Source organism: Ranitomeya imitator, chromosome 4 (genome assembly GCF_032444005.1).
Source record: "Ranitomeya imitator isolate aRanImi1 chromosome 4, aRanImi1.pri, whole genome shotgun sequence".
NCBI classification, from domain to species: domain Eukaryota; kingdom Metazoa; phylum Chordata; class Amphibia; order Anura; family Dendrobatidae; genus Ranitomeya; species Ranitomeya imitator.
In genome coordinates this window covers 251,139,454-251,159,276 of record NC_091285.1, presented here as the reverse complement: position 1 = coordinate 251,159,276, position 19,823 = coordinate 251,139,454, and positions in this window count along the sequence as shown.

Here is a 19,823-nt window from a genome sequence, read left to right as displayed (position 1 = left end):
TAACTAAAATGATGAATGATGACGATTACTGGTTGGCCTGCCTCCTTGATCCTCGCTATAAAGGCAAATTGCAAAATATAATGCCACATGAGAACTTGGAACTAATATTAGCAACCAAACAATCAATTCTTGTTGACCGTTTGCTTCTGGCATTCCCTGCACACAGCGCCCGTGATCGTTCTCACACGAGCTGCAGGGGCCAGCAGACCAGAGGAGTTAGAGGGGCAGAAATCAGAAGTGGCGTTGGCCAGAGGGGTTTTCTGACCAGGTTGTGGAGTGATTTTGCTATGACCGCAGACAGGACAGGTACTGCAGCATCAATTCAAAGTGACAGGAGACAACATTTGTCCAGTATGGTTACAAACTATTTTTCATCCCTTATCGATGTTCTCCCTCAACCGTCATTCCCATTTGATTACTGGGCATCAAAATTAGACACCTGGCCAGAATTGGCAGAATATGCATTGCAGGAGCTTGCTTGCCCGGCAGCTAGTGTCCTATCAGAAAGAGTATTCAGTGCTGCAGGTTCAATACTAACAGAAAAAAGGACTCGTCTGGCTAGCCAAAATGTAGATGATCTAACCTTCATTAAAATGAACCACAACTGGATTTCGAAATCTTTTGCCCCACCTTGCCCGGCTGACACCTAGCTTTCCTATGAAAAGGTCTTGCCTGTGGACTATTCTGAATGCCTTTTCCAATCTCGTAATTTTCTGCACCTGATTGTCCAGCATACGACATGTTTACACCTCACTAAATGGCCAAACTCCCCACACGGGGCCGTGGTATCGACACTTGGCGACAGCACCCGTGAGAGTGCAGTTTGTCTGAAGAGGTGGGTGAGCCCGCTTTTGGTCGACGGCACTGCCACTGGGTCCCTCCTAGTACAATAAAGTGTCTCTGGCGGTGGTGGTGCGCACCCAACGTCAGACACACCGTTGTAATATGAGGGGCCCTGGGCCTGTACCGCCGGCCACAAGACAGTTTCCCCCCACCCCAGCTCAAACAGTGCTCTACCACTTGCAAAATTATCTCACAGCTCCACCAATGTTTAGTCTATGCGCTGACATCCTTCAATGCCTGCCACTGACAATACCATTGTATTGACATTTTTGTTATGTTAGGCCTTCGATGCTTGTCTGTGGTCACTCCTTCCACTAGGCCTCCACTGACCACACCACTGCTGCCCGTGTACCCCTGTAACCAATTTAAAATTGCCTACAGCCATGTGTTATTATTTTAGGCCTTCGATGCCTGTCTGCGGTCACTCCTTCCACTAGGCCTCCACTGACCACACCACTGCTGCCCGTGTACCCCTGGAACCAATTTAAAATTGCCTACAGCCATGTGTTATTATTTTAGGCCTTCGATGCCTGTCTGCGGTCACTCCTTCCACTAGGCCTCCACTGACCACACCACTGCTGCCCGTGTACCCCTGGAACCAATTTAAAATTGCCTACAGCCATGTGTTATTATTTTAGGCCTTCGATGCCTGTCTGCGGTCACTCCTTCCACTAGGCCTCCACTGACCACACCACTGCTGCCCGTGTACCCCTGGAACCAATTTAAAATTGCCTACAGCCAGCCCAATTTTTTTACTTTAGGCCTTCGATGCCTGTCTGCGGTCACTCCTTCCACTAGGCCTCCACTGACCACACCACTGCTGCCCGTGTACCCCTGGAACCAATTTAAAATTGCCTACAGCCATGTGTTATTATTTTAGGCCTTCGATGCCTGTCTGCGGTCACTCCTTCCACTAGGCCTCCACTGACCACACCACTGCTGCCTGTGTACCCCTGGAACCAACATCAGAAAATATAAAAATAAGTATTTTGCTTATAAAAAAGAAAATACTGGAGAGATATCAAATGCAGACATTTTAACATTAAAAACAAACACATACAACAAAAATCTGGTACAGTACTAAAAATGGCCACCAGCTACAATAACTTTCTCCTGCAAGTAGTTAACTGAAAGGTTTTTTCAATTTTAAACACAGATATGGCATCCACCGAGTGTTGTCCTGTCGCGTCTTCTTTATATTATTGCCAAGAAGATGCAAAACAATGAAAATAATAAAATCATTATTTACCAAAAAAATAGAGTAAGTCAAAACCACATTGCAAATAAACATTCATTACAAATAAAGAAGCAGGGCGCGTCCGAGGGTGAGTATATACCTAATAAGAATATAATCACCCTCGGACGCGCCCTGCTTCTTTCCGACAGCCTTCCTTCCTAAGAATCAGCCCTTCCGTGGTGTAGAGAGAGGGTTTGTTACACTCCAAGGTGTTCCCCAGGTTGCCTTTCCTGAGCTTCGATCTTCCGCCTCTCGTTTAGTAGTTGTTGGAAACTACACTGCATTAGGCCTACAAATTGGGTATGGGGTGCAGAGAGATGGTGTGTTACACTCCAAGGTGTTCCCCAGGTTTCCTCTTCATTGCTTCGATCTTCCGGCTCTCGTTTAGTAGTTGTTGGAAACTACGCTGCATTAGGCCTACAAATTGGGTATGGGGTGTAGAGAGATGGTGTGTTACACTCCAAGGTGTTCCCCAGGTTTCCTCTCCATTGCTTCGATCTTCCGGCTCTCGTTTAGTAGTTGTTGGAAACTACGCTGCATTGGGCCTACAAATTGGGTATGGGGTGTAGAGAGATGGTGTGTTCCACTCCAAGGTGTTCTCCAGGTTGCCTTTCCTGAGCTTCGATCTTCCGGCTCTCGTTTAGTAGTTGTTGGAAACTACGCTGCATTAGGCCTACAAATTGGGTATGGGGTGTAGAGAGATGGTGTGTTCCACTGTAGAGAGATGGTGTGTTCCACTCCAAGGTGTTCCCCAGGTTTCCTCGCCAATGCTTCGATCATCATGCTCTCGTTTAGTAGTTGTTGGAAACTACGCTGCATTAGGCCTACAAATTGGGTATGGGGTGTAGAGAGATGGTGTGTTCCACTCCAAGGTGTTCCCCAGGTTTCCTCTCCATTGCTTCGATCTTCCGGCTCTCGTTTAGTAGTTGTTGGAAACTACGCTGCATTAGGCCTACAAATTGGGTATGGGGTGTAGAGAGATGGTGTGTTACACTCCAAGGTGTTCCCCAGGTTTCCTCTCCATTGCTTCGAGCTTCCGGCTCTCGTTTAGTAGTTGTTGGAAACTACGCTGCATTAGGCCTACAAATTGGGTATGGGGTGTAGAGAGATGGTGTGTTACACTCCAAGGTGTTCCCCAGGTTTCCTCTCCATTGCTTCGATCTTCCGGCTCTCGTTTAGTAGTTGTTGGAAACTACGCTGCATTAGGCCTACAAATTGGGTATGGGGTGTAGAGAGATGGTGTGTTACACTCCAAGGTGTTCCCCAGGTTTCCTCTCCATTGCTTCGAGCTTCCGGCTCTCGTTTAGTAGTTGTTGGAAACTACGCTGCATTAGGCCTACAAATTGGGTATGGGGTGTAGAGAGATGGTGTGTTCCACTGTAGAGAGATGGTGTGTTCCACTCCAAGGTGTTCCCCAGGTTTCCTCGCCAATGCTTCGATCATCATGCTCTCGTTTAGTAGTTGTTGGAAACTACGCTGCATTAGACCTACAAATTGGGTATGGGGTGTAGAGAGATGGTGTGTTCCACTCCAAGGTGTTCTCCAGGTTGCCTTTCCTGAACTTCTATCTTCAGGCTCTCATTAAATTGTGGTTAAACGGAACAACTGCATTTGGCGTACTAGTTGGTTTGGGGCCTACTATCGGTGTCTGCCGCTCCTTGCTGTTCTCCTGGTTTCCTGTCCTGAAATTCCGTTTTCAGGCGCTCGTTAAGTAGTTGTTAATGTTAGACTGCATTTGGCCTACTAGTTGGGTTGGGGCCTACTATCGGTGTCTGCCACTCCTTGCTGTTCTCCTCCACTGAACAAAGCTGTGCCGCCTGTTTACTACTGTTGCCAATTTTGAACTGCATTTCGACTACTTACTGATTTGGGCCTACTCTCTGTGTCAGCCTCTCATTCCAGTTGTCCTCCACTGCAATGCCCCCTGATTAGTCCTGTGTTACCAATTTTGAACTGCATTTAGCCCACTTTATTCTTTGGGCCTATATCTGTGTTTCCTCCTCATCCTGCCCATTGCCCAGCCAGTGATAGATGAGTCTGCTGGTACATTGACCCATAACGCAACATTTCCCGTGCACGCTACACTGCAAGATTGTGACCCTGCTGAAAGTCAGGTCCCCCTTCCCGCATACCATACCACCTTACACGGGGACAAACAGGAAGGTGCAGATGAAAGTGCAGGTTCCTTCATCAGGTGGGGGGAGGAATACTAGTTGGCGACGTCACTGGCACAGGGCCTCTCATGGTACGCAAAAGTGTTGCTGCCGGTGGGAGGCGCCCCCGCTGTGCAAACACACCGCTGTACTTTGAGGGGCCCTGTGCCAGTGCCAATGCCAACGAGTGGGCCCCCCCTGCTTGCTCAGGTTCACAGCACTTGCAAAGTTGAAATACTTACCTCTCCCTGCTCCACTGCCGTGACGTGGTCCAGATTTCCTGGGCCCACTAATTACTTGAACCAGCCCTACCCACCACAACTTTAGCCAAATGACCCCCAATTTCAAATGCCTTCCAATTATTATAAGGTAAATTACGCTTGACAAGCTTCATTAAGAAGAATGGATGGTTTTGACATTAAAATGGGCACTCTAGGTGTTTTCCTGGCCCCCACTCACTGCCGACTATGCTGCCCCATTGACTTGCATTGGGTTTCGTGTTTCGGTCGATCCCGACTTTACGTCATAATCGGCCGATTTCACTCGACCCGACTTTTGAGATAGTCGGGTTTCGCGAAACCCGGCTCGACTCTAAAAAGGTCAAGGTCGCTCAACTCTAGTCACAAGGTCCCGAACATGTGTTTCCGTGGGAAACCCGTGTTACAGTTCGGGTCCAGGGCCTGTAAAAGAAAGCATACAATTAATAATAAATATAATAATTATACTTACCTGTCCAGCGTATAATAATTATACTTACCTGTCCAGCGATGCGTCCTCCTATCCTGCTGTCTCCCGGCCGCATCTGCTTCCGGGGCTGCTCATTACCTTCCTGCGGTATTCACTGCACTCAGCAGTCTTTGGCTTTTTCCGGCAGTGTTCGTGCCATATCTGTGAAGTCCAAGCTCAGGGTTCAGACGCAAGTTCGTGTTATCTCCAGCCCCAAGCTTGAACTTTACAAAAAAACTTGGGTGAACCCGCCAATCCTCATCATTGGGGTGTTCGCCCATCACTAGTGACAAGCCATCAAACAAAGAAGAACTACTTACATTTTTGCGTCAGAAGCCGTGTGAAAGACTGGTGGAAAGCATGCCAAGACGCATGAAAGCTGTGATTAAAAAGTAAAAGTAAAGTATTGTTGCTTCTAAATGATTCTGAACTTGCTTTCTTTGCATTATTTGAGATCTGAAAGCAGTTTTTTTTTATTTTGACCATTTTTCTTTGTCATAAAAAAAATACATTTATTGCTTGGAAATTCGGAGACATATTGTCAGAACTTTATAGAATAAAAGAACAATTTGCATTTTACTCAAAAATATACCTATAAAGAGAAAAATCAGACAAACTGAACATTTTGCAGTGGTCTCTTAATTTTTTAATGTTAGGGACATGATAATGTGGTCCTTACGGATATATGAGTTCTCCTCCTTCGCTTGTTACTTGCAGCTTTCCTCACAGACTGCACAGCTCTCCTGCCCACAATATGGCTGCTGGCGGAGGAGCAGGTGACCAGACATGTCCATAAGCCTCCTCCAATAGAAAAACAACTTTTCTACCTTCAGTATTTCTCAACTGGAGGAATCCGATGCACAGGACAAGTTTTTCTATCAGTGGAGATTTTAATACTTACATAGTAGGGTCACAAAATCATGTCGGTAGCATATTTGTTAAAAGAAATGTAAAGTAGCCAACCCATTTTCTGTTTTTTCTCTTTAATTTTGTAGCAAGTTCTTAAACAAATGATACATTTCACCAGGAACCTTGTGGTAAAGTGAAGAGCACAGTATTCTCCATCTAGCTACTGTACGAGAAATAGAGGGCTTTGAAAACAACGTGGATATCTTGAAGCAAGAAAAGTAATAGAACATAGCAGGTCAGTTTATGCAAATATCACTCCATTAAAATGCATGAAATCTAACCTATTTCAATATGACTTTCATTTAGAATAATCAATGAAACAGAGGTCAAAACAATCTCTTTAGTATTCCTACTGAAGTATCACTTCAAACAAAAGATTGTCTTAATGTGTTACATTTCCACATTTGTAGCACAATGCTTGTCCTGCATCATGATTTTCATTTACACTCGGAGATCGGTGGAGGCTTCAAGCAGCAATTTAACAAACCATTATTGACATAGGTCACCTATGAAACTCAGACTTACATAAATCATTTGGCAGCAGAGATCACTTTTACCATCACACTGTATAAATAGCGCATTCTGAACATCCTTGAAGGCATCATATCAATCTACTACCAACCCATGACGTCAACAGTGCATTTCATTATTCTTTAATGGACATGAATTAATTATCTATTTTGACGCTTTTTGTCCTCCACAGGGTGGACACGATTCTTCTTATTGGTATGAAATAAACAATGTATTGTGGCACTTTATAGGTATGACACATATTAGCCAAGACCATCTTTGAACCTTTGAAATTGTATTTTTTCATATGTTCAGATGATCAGTAGCACAAAAGTATTTATGAAAGGGAACCTGTCAGCATATTTTTGCATATGGGAGTAGTGATATGGCTATGATACCTTTTTTATAGGTATTGCAATCCTTGTCTGAGTTATACAGCCATCTGATTCATCCCTAATGGTAAGCTTCTGGAAGTAGGTGATAAATCGTTACATCTTCCTGTGAGTATTCATCTTCCTGTGTGGAAACCAGAACTTGCTCCAATCGCTGCTGTTTAACCAATTGCGTCTCCCCATTTTCAAGATCACTGGGTTTCCAAGAGGTCAGTTAGGACATTTTTATGTACATTCTGTAAATGACCTGGTGTAAGGGGTTTCTGTCTGGTGACAGAGTTACCTTAAAAACGTTTTAAGAATATTTAGCATATTTATAAGTCAATTAAGGGCAAATAATTAAGAACCGTTTGGAAGATTTTATCATTTTATTGACAAATGGATGAAGCAAATACCTAGCAAATAATAGAAAATAAGAATATATTACTATGTGTCACTCATGAAATGATTTCCTTTGGGTTGGCAGTTCTCTAAACCTAGTGAAAGCACGAGCCAACAATGTACTTATGAAGTGTGGCATTGCTTTCGGCAAAACTGCTTATCTGGATGACACTTTATGTCACTTTTGAACTTCGCCTTGGCATCTATAAAACTACATTTTCATCATATTGAAAGATCAAGCTCTGTGTTGTGACTCACATGGGTCAATGTTTTGCAAATGACTGGATTTACCACTTGAACCTTAAACCCTTTGTGAATAATTTTGTGCATTGATGTTTGATAGCCAGGGGCAGAAATGTTAATTTCGAGACAAGGGAAGAAGTGTCAATGCATAATGAATTTTCTTTATGAATACTAAATATTTCGAGCCTCAGTGCTAGTTCGTGTTGTTCTGCTTCAAGAACTCAGAAATCCATTCACGTGTCATAGATTGTTAACACTGGAAATGAAATTTCATAAGATCTGAAGTTGTAATTTGTGTTTCAGTCATTGTAAACAGAAAATGTCAGATGTAGAAATCACTATGCACTCTCCAAGAAAACACATTACAACAACAACTTTAGCTATCAATATGAAGTCAAACAAAAAAAATATTAAACTAAAATACAAAATGGTTCTCACTCTTCAAGTCTTTAACTACACTTTGTGTAATTGTACTGGTTAAAACCTTTCCACAAGATACCGGTACCAAATGGTATAATGGGGAACATTTTGCCACATTAAAATAAAGTAGCAGAATGGAAGCTCAACCAACACTATGGGACAGCGGACTGCAGCGCTTAGCTTTTTCCAGCAGCCCAATAGAGAATGAATGGAGCGGCACATTTCTCCAGTGAGCATCCGAGAAAAATGATCGAATCATTACCATGGAGTCCACTCCTAAGGGTCAGAAGGGTGGTCTCTTGTGATACACTAGTTGATCAATGGCTGGATGAAATGTGTGATAAATTTCTTGCTAGGGGTTATCCTAAAGATAGCCTTGTAGAGTTTAAACAACGAGCTTTGGTTATGCTTAGAAATGAACTTTTGGTTTCTAAAGAACATGCCACAGAGACCAAAAGGATACCTTTTGTAACAACTTATAATGGCTTGAGTAGAAGGATTACTGTATTGTCAGGAGACATTGGTCACTATTGGAAAAGGGTCATACTAATATTGAGCATCCACCACTTTTCTCAGTTAGAAGAAGCTGGAACTTGTAAGATATATTGGGTAAATCAGACATTGGTAGTTCCAAAAGGGACTTACAAATGACCTTGAGCTGCCCAAGTTTGGGTATTTTTCCCTGTGTTGGGTGTGCCTGTTGTGGCAATATGCTCAAGGGTTGTCATTTTTTTTCATCCACAATCAGGGAAACAATATACCATTCATAAGCGGTATACCTGTACTAGCAGTTTTGTGGCGTATACAGTATGCTGCCCATATGGTCTCCTCTATGTAGGGGAGACCACTATGGAAATAAGAGCGACGATTAGTGAGCATAAGATTACGATCCGAACTGGGTTGATTGAACTTCAAGTACCTAAACATTTTAAGATGATGAGATATCCAGTTAACCAGTTACGTTTGTTCGGGTGGCATTACTGAAAAGGAAGGAATTAAAATGCATCTTTGAATTGGAAACTTTAAGACCTAAGGGTATGACTATAGAATACAACAAGCAAGGTTGTCTGATCTAATAGTGACTGTCATGATCCAGTCCGAGTTATGAGTCCTGTTTTCCCTTTTTCCCGATTTGGTCATGTCAAGAGTTAACCTTTCTCAGCGTCTCTCTGGGTTCAGGTTGGTTGTTTATCGCCACTGCTTCCTGCAGGCGATGTCAGTTATAGTTTTTGCCTAGTGCTGCTGTAGCTGACTCTGCTCTGATTTGTCCTGCTGCGCTTGCTGTCTGAATCCGTGTCTCTGTTTTCCCTTTTTCCTGTCTTGACTCAGTGTTTCCCTTTAGTGTGCTGACTCCCTGGTTTTGACTTGGCCTGTATCCTGACCTGTTTCTGTCTTTTGTCTTTTGTCTTTTGGCGTATCCGCTCCTGACTGTTACTGACTCCCTGGCTTGTCTCTGACTGTGAGTTTGCTTATTCCTTTGGTACTGTGCTACAGATTAGGATTTGACCCGGCTTGTTTGACTATTCTGCTGCCTCTTGTGGTAGCCTCACTGCTGCACTGCAGGTCAGCTCTGATTAGGTGCAGTCCTGCTTCCACTCTACTGCAATCTGGTGGAGCCTGCAGCTACCTGCATTGCAGCAGCGTGACAGTGACTTATAACTGATAATATTTGGGATGATTCTCTCTTCTCTTTCTTTTATGTATTGGTTTTAACTCTTTTTAATTTACCCCAGATTTTTCATCTGTTGATTGAGTTGAACTATGGGTGGCATATATAGCTATAAGAACATGGATGCCTCTACCTGTTCTTTCATACCTTTGGTATATTATAAACCTACAAAAGAACCGGAGTATACTCTCATAAGGTATAGATATAGAAGAGAATGTATATATATATATAGAGCCAGACAGTCTACAAATAGTAATGTTCAAAAGTGAATATTTATTAGACACATAACTCTTAATACAGTACAAAAAACGGCTAAAAAAAGCCCAAATGTTACAAAAACATGATAAGACGACGAGGGAAAACACACATATATAAAACAACGTCAGTCTACCGAAAAAGGTCCATCCCTATATGTAGGTACAGGAATGTGGGTTACAATCTGGCATCTCATAAACAGAGAGAAAAAGTAATCACCCAGAGAGCCTCTATGTATATGTGAACCCTAGCTGGTGACTCTAAAGTCACTACATTCATCGGACACTACATGCAGAGTGCTTACCCATGTGGGAGAGGGACAGGGAGAGACCACGGCAGGCTGAATGGAACGGCCCCAACGCGCGTTTCGCGACGATGGCTTCCTCAGGGGACCATAGTAAATGTACCACCAGTGCCCGATTTAAATAGAACAATTAGACGCCGCCTTAATTGCTCCAGAGACGCCGCGCGAGGTTCGGCGCATGCGCAGTGCTGCCCACGGCGCCCGCCGCCACATCCGGCCGTCCGGGCCTCGGCGCGGGTCAAGGAAAACATTTCCTCTGACGTCAAAGACCCGCGCCGGGTCCTAAGGATGCCTTTAGTGATGCGGGTATATCCGCATGCGGGTATATCCGGGACTACACCGCGCAGGCGCGCGGCGCGGCGGCCATGTTGCTTACTGGACAAAGTGTGGGCAAGCGTCAAAGGGCACCAGTGAGTATGAAAGCTGCGGGGATGCGATATAAAAACATAAGAAAAATTGAGATTTTTAACAAACTGGTCCTGAATGACTTTAAGGCCATCTCACAATGTAGGAGGCGTGATAATTTAACGAGATCTCAACGTCAGGCTCTGAAAGAATTAAGATCCATCAAAGATGTGGTCATTAAGCCTGCAGATAAGGGGGGGAACGTGGTGATCTGGCCGACAGACATGTACGAAAGGGAAGCCTTTCGGCAACTTAGGGATAGAGAGGGATATACACCCTTGCCCAGTAATCCGTTGGGGACTTTTTCAAAACTCTTGTATGAGATTCTAGATAGGGCGTTTCAACAGGGGATCATTCCCAAAAAAATATTTGATGGGCTATGTGTTAGGGCTCCAGTTATTCCGACCCTGTATCTCCTGCCAAAAGTCCATAAGGACTCCATCACACCTCCTGGGCGTCCTATTGTCTCTGGCATGGGGGGGCTTTGCGACCCAGCTTGTAAATTTATTGAATATTATCTTCATCTGCTGGTGGAGACGCTGCCCTCCTATGTCAGAGACACTACTGACGTCCTGAGGAAATTGGATGGCCTGGTGATGGAGCCAGATATGCTTCTTGCGACAATCGACGTGGAGTCGTTGTATACGAGCATTGGCCACACAGATGGCATTAGGGCCGCAAGATTCTATCTGGAATCCAGTAATTTAAATCCTGAGCTGTGCTCCCTCGTCCTGGAGCTGCTGGAGTTTATATTGACACATAATTTCTTTGTCTTTAAGGATCGTTATTTTTTACAACAGCGCGGCACTGCGATGGGCGCGGCGTGTGCGCCATCGTACGCAAACCTCTTTCTCGGGTTTTGGGAGAGGGAGGTTTTCGGGGATGGCGCATGCGCCGCTTCCCAGGCGCAGTGCTGGTATCGCTATATTGATGACGTTCTTTTAATTTGGCAGGGTGGCGAGCCAGGGCTTCGGCATTTCATCCATGAGCTCAATCAGAATCCATACAACATCAGACTCACATACAAGATTGCTTCGAAAGCTATTGACTTTCTGGATGTCAAGATTCTGACTGATGACTCAGGGATGCTACAAACCGATGTTTTCCGTAAGGAAACATCGGTAAATGCATTATTACACGCATCAAGCGCACATATATCCTCGACAATACGGGCTGTCCCTATAGGACAATTTTTACGTATGAAGAGGATTTGCTCGTTGGATGGAATGTTTGAGGCCCAGGCCCGTGACCTCTCCAGCAGGTTCCGGGAGAGGGGGTACAGCAACAGGAATATTAAACAGGGCTACCTGCGGGCCAAGAGAATACCGAGAGAACAACTTCTCTGTACAACAGGAAATAGGTCTAGGGGGGAACAACCCATACGTTTCATCACAACATTTAATGATCAGTGGGGCTCTATTCGGAACATCTTATCTAAGCATTGGTCTATCCTTAAGACAGAACCTACTTTGAAAAAACTGATTCCTGATCACCCTCTCCTAACAGCGAGAAGGGGTAGAAACCTAAAAGACATCTTGACAAGAAGTCACTATGTGGCGGCACCAGCAACCCCCTTTGGGCCAACCAAACAGAGATGGGGTTTTTTCCCATGCGGTTCATGCATGGCTTGTCGTAATTTCACAAGAGCAACATCTTTTGTGTCAGCCAGCGGGGACAAAGAGTACCGTATTACCAATTACATCACATGTAATACCACCCACGTGGTGTACTACGCCGTCTGTGCCTGTAATCTGATCTGTGGGACTTACGTCTCGCCAACTCAGGGTAAGGACAAGAGAGCACGTGCGTGACATCATTGCTGCCAAAAATGTGGTGGATTTGGCTGAATTGAAGACGGTCCCTCGGCACTTCAGGCTGCGCCACGGCTGTGACCCCACTTCTTTTAAAGTGCGGGGCATAGACCGGGTGCACTGTGGCATCAGAGGGGATGACCGTAAACGCATTTTGGCGCAATTGGAGTGCCGTTGGATCGTCACTTTGGGCACGATGTCTCCGCACGGGCTGAATGAACATCTGTCCTTTTCCCCTTTTCTGTGATTAGATCTCTAAATATATATATTTTTTGTTTTGCTGCATCTCCTTCATGGCCTTTTGACCTTATGAAACCGTTTCCGTTATTTATGTCAACATAGTATAATATAATGGTGGAGTTATGTGCCACTTGGTAATCTAGGAGATATTCCTCGCGTCGCCAGTGTTCTCCCGCGTGCTGGGTTGTTGCATTTTAATCACTTTTTGTCTTATGTTTTTTATTTCCATACAGTGACATGTGGATCCAATCATCTCTGTGTTTCTGATCACAATTCTTCTCATATTGCTATGGATGGATGGGGCCTGAGCAATCGATGATAAAATGAATATACATCCAGACATGGCCTGTGAAGCATTTTTTTGGAACATACGTATTCTGGACTAGAACCTTTGACATTTCATCAATTTATGTGCTTCATTGTGGTTGTCTCGATAATTTCATTGATATATGCTCTACCCTGATATATGCTCTATTCCTCCTTTTCTTTTTCTTTTTTTACTCTTCTCCATGTCACTGTGTTTTGTCTGTTCTTATGTTTTTATATCGCATCCCCGCAGCTTTCATACTCACTGGTGCCCTTTGAGGCTTGCCCACACTTTGTCCAGTAAGCAACATGGCCGCCGCGCCGCGCGCCTGCGCGGTGTAGTCCCGGATATACCCGCATCACTAAAGGCATCCTTAGGACCCGGCGCGGGTCTTTGACGTCAGAGGAAATGTTTTCCTTGACCCGCGCCGAGGCCCGGACGGCCGGATGTGGCGGCGGGCGCCGTGGGCAGCACTGCGCATGCGCCGAACCTCGCGCGGCGTCTCTGGAGCAATTAAGGCGGCGTCTAATTGTTCTATTTAAATCGGGCACTGGTGGTACATTTACTATGGTCCCCTGAGGAAGCCATCGTCGCGAAACGCGCGTTGGGGCCGTTCCATTCAGCCTGCCGTGGTCTCTCCCTGTCCCTCTCCCACATGGGTAAGCACTCTGCATGTAGTGTCCGATGAATGTAGTGACTTTAGAGTCACCAGCTAGGGTTCACATATACATAGAGGCTCTCTGGGTGATTACTTTTTCTCTCTGTTTATGAGATGCCAGATTGTAACCCACATTCCTGTACCTACATATAGGGATGGACCTTTTTCGGTAGACTGACGTTGTTTTATATATGTGTGTTTTCCCTCGTCGTCTTATCATGTTTTTGTAACATTTGGGCTTTTTTTAGCCGTTTTTTGTACTGTATTAAGAGCTATGTGTCTAATAAATATTCACTTTTGAACATTACTATTTGTAGACTGTCTGGCTCTATATATATATATACATTCTCTTCTATATCTATACCTTATGAGAGTATACTCCGGTTCTTTTGTAGGTTTAAAATGTTTGGTGGAGTCGCGGTTGCGCTCTCATTTTTTGGTCATACATTATAGGACCATATTTACTTGATGTATACCCAATATGTCAGTCCCTGTTAAACTTATACCTTTGGTATATGTATATGAAGATTTGGTCTTTTAGGAGATAATGATATAGGTATGATTCTATTGTAAGGTTTTTTATGATTAATATGTTTTACTTATGTACCATTGTTATGGATATTTTGATGTATTTATGATTGTTAATATGATAGTGAGAGTATATTGGTCTCACTAATTGTTATTACACATTATTAATATATTATCTTGTCTATTGTGGTGTTATCTATTATGATATTTCTATATGGTACATTTTATATTGATGTCCTTGACTGACTTTTTCCCCCCAAAAAAGTTTGCATACGGAGGTATGGCCTCCTGAGTAATAGTGATATGGATATTGTCTTATTTCCTATGATGTTAACTATTCCATAAACAGTTTAGGTTATTGTATTAGGTATTGTTTTGTTTTTTATATGGGATATATCTTACAAGTAAAAGCACATTGGGATATCTTTGTAAGATAAGGTTTTCTATAATTATGGGGTTAACAATGACTAAAAGGTTTCTTGACAGAAAAAAGACTGGCACATCCAAACTAGTGTGAATAGGTGCATACCAGGAGCAGCTACCTCCATACACAATATACAACAAAAGGTTGCACTCTATCGTGCCTAAGCATGTCTAATATGAAATACATGAAATATGAATAGCAAAATGGCTTTTGAACATTAGGAAAATAGTGTGAGCCTATCAACCATCGTCAAGGTGTTCTCATCAAACTGATGGGTCTCTGACCTCCCTATCCAAATGTGAACACTTACCGAAGGCCAATGTCTGTATGCCTGGGTGAATGTGGACACCTCTGTCAGCAAAAGCCTACATATTGGTTGGCTGGTACCAAGTGTGATTAGATGTAATTAAAAACCACATGGTGATGGGAGGAGTGCTCAGTCAGTAAGCTAACATAGAAATGACATAAAAAAGACTGGCACATCCAAACTAGTGTGAATAGGTGCATACCAGGAGCAGCTACCTCCAAACACAATATACAAAAAAAGTTGCACTCTATCGTGCCAAAGCATGTCTTATATGAAATATGAATAGCAAAATGGCTTTTGAACATTAGGAAAATATTTGAGAGACGCTTTGCACAGAATTTGATCAAATAGTGTGAGCCCATCAACCATCGTCAAGGTGGTCTCATTAAACTGTTGGGTCCCTGACCTCCCTGTCCAAATGGGAACACTTACCAGGACAGGGTCCACGATTGGTGCCGAAGGGTGACACTGCATCTTCCCCTGTGCTAGGTGCTTCACAATCCTCTATGCAAAACACTGGCACAGATGCCTTTCCATCATCAGGTGCTTGCAAAATCCTTGTCTCAGCCCAGCGTTCTGCCTTGAAACGAAAAGATAAGTTCCCAGCCACCCACCCACAGGCCTAAATGCTAAACGGGAACATTTCCAGGCTGCTTGCCATGGAAATATCGCCGACTCATGGTGGCAGCCATCCCTTGGTAGCCAGTCCCCAGCTACCACTTTTTCTCCCAGTGTGGCATTCTCGCCTTGTGCCAGCACATGTCCAGGAATATCACCTGTGCCCTTACCTACGCACTTACTTGCATTCTCCACTTAACGACCGATATGTGGACAAGCACGTGTGGCCAGGGATGCTACATTTTCCTGACAGAGTACAATGGGTAAGCACTGTGGAGGCTGGGGCTGAGTCACACCCTGGCACGGCGCATGTGCTCCCGATGCCGAGGATTGCTGGCCCTACTTTTATCAGGGTTTCCTCCACCTCATTCAGCAGTTTCTGCAACCCTCCTGCTCATCCTCCATCTCCAATGTGGTATCTCAGAGCACCCTGTCCACATCAGCTGTAAACTCTGCAGCACTGCTTCAGGAAAGTGGCAACAGGCTCTGCAGAAGCTAATTTGTCTAGGAGACAAACCGCACACCACGGCAGAGTTACTTAAAGGATTAACAGACCAGATAGACCTGTGGTTTTTGCTGCTGAAGCTCCAACCAGGAATGTTTGTGATAATGGGTGTAACCAGGTGGTGTCAGTGAAGCTTGGCAAGCTTACACAGGTACCAGTGGTTTCTGAAAACATACTCAGACTTGCCAGAGCTTCTGGTCAATGTATGCAATGTCAGTACCGATTTCTGTAAGCCGGCTACAGCTGCCACTGCACTGCTAGTACTTCAGCAGAACATGCAAGTGCCAGGGCATCAACTAGTGTGTAACGTCACCATGCACTGGATCTCCACACAGCACATGCTGGCAAGGCTTTGTGAGCATGAGAAGTCAGTGGTTGAGTATCAGCTAAAACACGCCCATCGCTATTCTGGTCAGCCTCCACACAAAACAACTGAAGAGTGGGCATGGATGTCTGAGATTTGTTTGATTCCCCAAGACTTTGAGGACTCCACAAAGATGGTGTGCACCGATGATGCCTTAGTCAGCGCAACTTCGGGGAGGGTGATATCATGCTTGGAGGCAACGAGGATCCTCTTGACTAGGTAAGGCACTTACATTCAACACATTCCAAATCCAGGCCAGAAGGGGGAGCTCTGACCCAAATTCAGGGGAGCTTTACCCTTAGCTATAGCAATCCTGGTCTGGAGGAGGAACTAGTTAGTCTCCAGCAGGGAGAGATAGGAGAAGGACATCTGAAACAGACAGAGAGGCCGGGCAGCCAAATGGGAGCTGCAGCCTCTGAAAAGAGAGATAACCTGAAGGGTTGAATAGTGGAAGAGCTTAGAGGAAAGGAGCACAGTGGAGGAAGAGGCTCAGAGGGGAACAGCGGACGGACACCCTCAGAGCCGGAGAGCAGAAACTGGGCACCGAGAGCCCGAGGTTGTGTTGTTCTCCAGGACGCGCAACAGAACCAGGGGGCATAGGAGTGTATGTCAATTGCCCACACCAAGTCTGAGGTGAAGCAGTAATCTGAGAGCCTGGGCCATAATAGAGACTCTATAAAAAGGCTTGCACTGCCTATCGTACGGACAACTGTCTCAGGACAGGAGAGAGGGGACTTTGCCAGCAAGCTTCAAGCAGCAGGGACCTCGTCAACTAGTGTAGCGCAAGTGGAAAAAGCTTATGGACCTCACCTGGGAGAGGGGTCGCCTATTGCCTCCAAGCCGGCCGGACCACAGCTACCCCTGCACTTGGTATCCTGGACTGAGGACTGCTACTATCAGTAAACCAGGTAAAGACCACAAACCTGTGCCCTCGTTCTTTGCCATACAATCAACCACACCATCGGTGCACTACACTGGGAGCCCGGGGGACCTACTTCACCTGTGGGAAGTTGTGCCTTCTAGCTGCCATACCATCACCCCAGAGGACCCATTAAGCGGTTGTCAGTAGATTTGAGCGACCTTGACCTTTTTAGAGTCGAGCTGGGTTTCGCGAAACCCGACTATCTCAAAAGTCGGGTCGAGTGAAATCGGCCGATTATGACGTAAAGTCGGGATCGATCGAAACACGAAACCCAATGCAAGTCAATGGGGCAGCATAGTCGGCAGTGAGTGGGGGCCAGGAAAACACCTAGAGTGCCCATTTTAATGTCAAAACCATCCATTCTTCTTAATGAAGCTTGTCAAGCGTAATTTACCTTATAATAATTGGAAGGCATTTGAAATTGGGGGTCATTTGGCTAAAGTTGTGGTGGGTAGGGCTGGTTCAAGTAATTAGTGGGCCCAGGAAATCTGGACCACGTCACGGCAGTGGAGCAGGGAGAGGTAAGTATTTCAACTTTGCAAGTGCTGTGAACCTGAGCAAGCAGGGGGGGCCCACTCGTTGGCATTGGCACTGGCACAGGGCCCCTCAAAGTACAGCGGTGTGTTTGCACGGCGGGGGCGCCTCCCACCGGCAGCAACACTTTTGCGTACTATGAGAGGCCCTGTGCCAGTGACGTCGCCAACTAGTATTCCTCCCCCCACCTGATGAAGGAACCTGCACTTTCATCTGCACCTTCCTCTTTGTCCCCGTGTAAGGTGGTATGGTATGCGGGAAGAGCAACCTGACTTTCAGCAGGGTCACAATGTTGTTGTGTAGCGTGCACGGGGAATGTTGCGTTATGGGTCAATGTACCAGCAGACTCATCTATCACTGGCTGGGCAATGGGGAGGATGAGGAGGAAACACAGATATAGGCCCAAAGAATAAAGTAGGCTAAATGCAGTTCAAAATTGGTAACACAGGAATAACCAGGGGGCATTGCAGTGGAGGACAACTGGAATGAGAGGCTGACACAGAGAGTAGGCCCAAATCAGTAAGTAGTCGAAATGCAGTTCAAAATTGGCAACCGTAGTAAACAGGCGGCACAGCTTTGTTCAGTGGAGGAGAACAGCAAGGAGTGGCAGACACCGATAGTAGGCCCCAACCCAACTAGTAGGCCAAATGCAGTCTAACATTAACAACTACTTAACGAGCGCCTGAAAACGGAATTTCAGGACAGGAAACCAGGAGAACAGCAAGGAGTGGCAGACACCGATAGTAGGCCCCAAACCAACTAGTACGCCAATGCAGTTGTTCCGTTTAACCACAATTTAATGAGAGCCTGAAGATAGAAGTTCAGGAAAGGCAACCTGGAGAACACCTTGGAGTGGAACACACCATCTCTCTACACCCCATACCCAATTTGTAGGCCTAATGCAGTGTAGTTTCCAAGAACTACTAAACGAGAGCCGGAAGATCGAAGCTCAGGAAAGGCAACCTGGAGAACACCTTGGAGTGGAACACACCATCTCTCTACACCCCATACCCAATTTGTAGGCCTAATGCAGCGTAGTTTCCAACAACTACTAAACGAGAGCATGAAGATCGAAGCATTGGCGAGGAAACCTGGGGAACACCTTGGAGTGGAACACACCATCTCTCTACACCCCATACCCAATTTGTAGGCCTAATGCAGCGTAGTTTCCAACAACTACTAAACGAGAGCATGAAGATTGAAGCTCAGGAAAGGCAACCTGGAGAACACCTTGGAGTGGAACACACCATCTCTCTACACCCCATACCCAATTTGTAGGCCTAATGCAGCGTAGTTTCCAACAACTACTAAACGAGAGCATGAAGATTGAAGCTCAGGAAAGGCAACCTGGAGAACACCTTGGAGTGGAACACACCATCTCTCTACACCCCATACCCAATTTGTAGGCCTAATGCAGTGTAGTTTCCAAGAACTACTAAACGAGAGCCGGAAGATCGAAGCTCAGGAAAGGCAACCTGGAGAACACCTTGGAGTGGAACACACCATCTCTCTACACCCCATACCCAATTTGTAGGTCTAATGCAGCGTAGTTTCCAACAACTACTAAACGAGAGCATGAAGATTGAAGCTCAGGAAAGGCAACCTGGAGAACACCTTGGAGTGGAACACACCATCTCTCTACACCCCATACCCAATTTGTAGGCCTAATGCAGCGTAGTTTCCAACAACTACTAAACGAGAGCATGAAGATTGAAGCTCAGGAAAGGCAAACTGGAGAACACCTTGGAGTGGAACACACCATCTCTCTACACCCCATACCCAATTTGTAGGCCTAATGCAGTGTAGTTTCCAAGAACTACTAAACGAGAGCCGGAAGATCGAAGCTCAGTAAAGGCAACCTGGAGAACACCTTGGAGTGGAACACACCATCTCTCTACACCCCATACCCAATTTGTAGGCCTAATGCAGCGTAGTTTCCAACAACTACTAAACGAGAGCATGAAGATCGAAGCATTGGCGAGGAAACCTGGGGAACACCTTGGAGTGGAACACACCATCTCTCTACACCCCATACCCAATTTGTAGGCCTAATGCAGCGTAGTTTCCAACAACTACTAAACGAGAGCCGGAAGATCGAAGCTCAGGAAAGGCAACCTGGAGAACACCTTGGAGTGGAACACACCATCTCTCTACACCC